A 4,819-nucleotide genomic window follows, 5' to 3' on the forward strand; every position below is an offset into this window, starting at 1 on the left:
ATATTATATATTATGTCTGGGCTGCCTCAATGTTAGGACAATTGTTTTAGTAAACATCTGCAAAAGTGCAAGTTTGACATGCAATGACATCAATTATTATAAAACTTTTGCGGTTACAGCTTTCCCGTATATATAGGGTGATAAGTGTTTATTCAGTCGAGATCAGCAGGACACTAGAATAGACAGAATTTCTCTTATAATCACAGATTTTAACATTTTTTTAGTGACCTGAAAAAAGTTCAATACACATTTGTTTTATTTATATTATTTAGGGATATTTGAAATCAGATATCAGGCAAGGCTTTCTGGGAATTTTCTCCCTACTCACAAGATGGGACATTTTTTTTAGACACAGTTCTGGGTTTCTTTACATCAGGGGTTACCAAGGGGCCCTTAATAACCACATGGGGTGCCCTCAGCATCTTTTAAAACAGAACAACTTATCAGTGGACTGTCTAAAATGTTATCTAATGCTGCTGCTCTTATTTTTAATCATTTATAGAGCATTTCATAATATCAACAATTTAGAACTGTTAAGCATTTATAGGGATTTCAATAATGACAATATCTAAAAGCAAATTAGAAATGAAGAGAAACAATACAAATATGTTTATTATCTATAAAGTTTATGTGAATGTTGACTCCTGCAGTTCATATGTCAGTACTGGTAGCCTATCCTATCACCCTCAGCCTTAAAAAAGTTGGCGTCCCCTGCCTGTCATGTCAAAACTTGAAACTTTTCCTCTGTCAAATTTTCTGCCCATTTTGTCAATGAACATTTTATGGCGTAAGCTTCAACTGTCAAACTTTAAAAAGGTAATCTGCAAAAACCACAGACTGTAAGGAGAAGGGGTGTACCAATTAGGTTATTAGAGCACAGGCAGAATGAATAGAGGATTATCCTCAATCTGTTTTGTTCAACCATACACAAAGAGATTACAAAAATACTGATTTGTATTATTCTTTTTACCTCACTGACCTGTTTTATTTCATTCGCTATTTTTTTTATTATATTGCACAATGTTTGAGATAGCTTTAAGATAATTGAAACATTTATTATGCCTGGGCTGCCTCAAATTTAAGACAATGTTTTTGATACAAATGTGTAAAACTGTAATAAGTTTGATGTGCAATGACATCAACTGATTATCATCCAGGTTTTGCACTTACAACTTTCCCCTGTATTTTACATGATAAGGGTTTATTCAGTCGAGATCAGCAGGATGATGCAGTAAAACACTCACAAGCTATCCCACCGCCTTGTCTTATGTTGTCAGCTAAAAGTCCTAGACGTGATTATAAGCAGAACACCTGGATATGTTGTGCTGATCAAATACAGTACTATGGACACTAGCTGAACCCTAAAAAGATCAATGTTTAAATTGATGTAATAATCACACATAAACAGAAGGATGTGGGGTTCATTGTGTCAGTGCAGTTTCAAACATGGCTGCCATAATTAACAGTTAATACCACCCACACTGTCAGTAGAGGGAAAAGGAAACAAGCTGTATTCAGCTGTAATGAATGAAGGCCATATGTACCTAACAGATCCAAAACATCAACGTTAATGAATAGAAATAAATATCCCATCCATTTTAAATACCTGCAGATGCTGATAACTTTGCACAAGTTCCGGTCTTATAGAAATCTCTCACAATACTTGTTTGGATACCATGGTCCAATTAGTCATAAACAATGGTACGTTTGGTGAAACGATGCTTAACAGTGCATGTCTACACAACCTCTGCATGATATGTAGTGTACATCCAAGTATAATGACTCCATCTGCAAGTTGTTGATGCTAATCTTCACAGCTTGGTAAGAAGCTCTTCTCCCATCTGCACATTGATTTGCTCTGCTAGCGATGCAAACTCTTTGAGTCATGTCCTCCTGCGAAAGCATCTGTGATTGCTGGTGAAATTAAACACAGCTTTTTTTTTTATTTCTAATCAGTGCAATGGTCAAACTGTCTCCCAATCATAATTAGGGGTCTTTTTCTGAGGTCAGACATGATTAGAGTTCGGCAAATGAAGTTTCAACTGAGCAGCTGTTTTTTTTTTCCTTCCTGTGGAGCTAATAATTCAAAAATACTTCAGAGTATCACATCAAATAATTGAATCATTGTGTAATTACTACATGAGGAGGATGACGGAGCTTTTGTACGTGCAGACATTTTTAAACACGTTGCCCATGTCTGTTTGTGTCGCTATTTTATAGCAACCCTTCACTTTAAATTATGCAGAAATCATCTCTGATTACTAATTAAATGATTTTGCATTGTTGCGTTGGAGTAAAACACTTGCGTTATAACGACACAGACAATATGCCATTTGGAAGAAGATCTGATTACAAGCAGCAAATGACACTGCAGTCATCAAACCAAATCATTCAGATCGCAGCCCATCATTTACGAGTCTGTCCCACTTTTTGTTTTTACTATTTAAACCAACTAATCCAGCTGTCAGGGCAAAATAAACAAAGCTTGTTTGTGCTTAAGTGCAGGAAACACAAGATAAAGATATTCTGGACTAAAGGCCACCAGACTTTAGAATTTTATCTTTGTGAAGAAACCTGTACAGACGTGACTCTAAAACTGACAGCAGGAGAAATAAAAGTGCCAGATGTTATTGCTGCTGTGTTACACAAGAAAAACAAAAAGCTGTTAATACCAAACTGTAGTTAAACACGGTATAATGAATAACAATATTACAGTCATGATGTAAAGTTACTGATGCTTCCAAGGCCCGTCTGACAGGCAAAGACAGGAATACTTAGCTAATCTAGATCTCTCTGGTTTCCAGCAGAGGTGTCAATTAACAAAGTACAAATACTTCATTACCTTAGTTAAATAGAAATGTTGACTATCTATACTTTACAGGACTAACTTTTTACTTCTACTCCTTACATTTTTAAAAAAGACTCATTAGTTTTGTTTAATTTAAGCACATTCCCATTATGGACTGTTGGCATAAAAAAAATAATAATTGTTTCATCAAACTTGTTGTTCGATAAACAACAATATAAAACGTTTTTCAAAGAAGACGTAAAGTTAAATTTCACACTGTTGCCATAAGGGTTTTTACAGGAATGAGTAGATCTTATTTAATGCTTTTTAATGCTCTTTTAATGCTCTCAGAAATAATTTTAAAGCCATCAACAAGTACCCATTACTCTCATATAAACAAGGCAAAATCTTTCTTCATCTTTACCATCGACAGGCTGCAGCAATGTCCAGAATTCCTCGTTTTCCAGTCACTTTTGTTGAAATTTGCATTTTCCCCCTTTCTCAAGCTTCTTTTCTCAACAATCAACCGGAAGCAGTTCTGCACAAATTTATAGCGATATAATTATATCTGACGAAATTGTTCTTATCAATTTTTTTTTTATAAAGCATTTCAAATTCCACCATAATTCCATTAAATTAATTTTAATGACAATTTTAATTTAATTTAAAAAATTGTAATTTCATAACTTTAAATTATTTTTAATGACCTCCGGAAACCCTGTAAGTATAAGGAATAAATCATCCAGAATTGTAGAAAACAACGTCCCTTTAACTGGGTAGTGCAGTAAACAGTATGAGGTTTAAAGCATCTACCCTTAACATTTTTCCTGCATTACTTTTACTTTTATACGTTAAGTAATTTTAAAAATGGTACTTTTACACTTTTACTTAAGTGAAAAGCTTAAGTTGATGCTCTAACTTCTACAAAAGTGTTTATACTTCTACTTGAGTAATAAATATTAATACTTCTAGGCTGCCGGTGTCAATACAGTTAGAGAGGAATGGGTCAAATCTACAAAAAATCAATCAGTGAATGAAAAAATTTAGCATATATTTTAACTCAATGGCTCTGAAAGGATGGTCAAATAATAAACACAGTAAAATCCTAAACTAATAACAACTACAAGGTCTTCGTGCTTTTATCTACTTATTTTGTCCCAATAAGTCAGTGACTCGATGCAATCTTCTTTTCCTCAAATAGAAAACGTTTGAACTGATCTGACTAATAAACTGAACTTGACTTTGTTGATTAGGAATGGTGTATTTGACTGCAAATTTGTCAGTAAGAATGGTTTAAACTAGAGATCAAGCGATACAAGTTTTTTTAAGGCCTCTATCATATTGATTACTTTGACAATAAACAAACTGATTCCTAATATCTGCAGCCAGTTTCTTGGGGCTGATTTTGAAGCTGATAATTTATCTTCCTCCATTTACATAAGTAAAAATAACACAATAATGACAGATGTTACACAAGCCTCACTTTAAACAAAAAAGAGAATTTAACAAATCTAGCTAAATATTATCAATGGATATCAAACGGAGGAAGCAGCAGGGCAAGCACTCGTGTATCTTTGGTTTGCTTAATGTTTTGTAAAGTGTCCTGAGTTGATGTGTTGTGAGTTCTACAACTTGAGGGGTTAAAATGCAACCAACACATTGAACTCCAGGGGGAATAAATCAGTTAAAAACCAGTGGGGTCCAAATAAAGAAAATCATCAACCAGTAAAGGTCCTGAGACATTTATAATTATAATCTCTTACTTTAAACAGAATTTAACACTGAAATAAAATGAGGTGTTTATGCATCCGTGTTATACATTGACTTTTTAAATAAAAATAGAACAATTTTCCATCTTAAAATCTAAAGTGTCTTTTTTAAGAAGAGAGCAACAATCGTTCAGTTTGGTAAATAGACAATTTCCTGATTCATATATTTCATAAAACACCTGAACTGACAGTTTATTTTTCTTTTTTCTGTCTTAAAGAGAGCAGTGGGCTTTATGCTGCCCTGAAAGGCTTTAAACCTGGG

General features: G+C 33.8%; 1 protein-coding gene across 1 annotated transcript in view; it reads right to left on the reverse strand.

Annotated features, from left to right (window-relative positions):
• tmem55b (transmembrane protein 55B) overlaps positions 1–4,819 on the reverse strand; it is a 25,614-nt gene that overhangs the window by 16,151 nt on the left and 4,644 nt on the right. The window lies entirely within an intron of this gene.

The sequence above is a fragment of the Cyprinodon variegatus genome, unplaced genomic scaffold (genome assembly GCF_000732505.1).
Source record: "Cyprinodon variegatus isolate N-32 unplaced genomic scaffold, C_variegatus-1.0 Scaffold17, whole genome shotgun sequence".
NCBI classification, from domain to species: domain Eukaryota; kingdom Metazoa; phylum Chordata; class Actinopteri; order Cyprinodontiformes; family Cyprinodontidae; genus Cyprinodon; species Cyprinodon variegatus.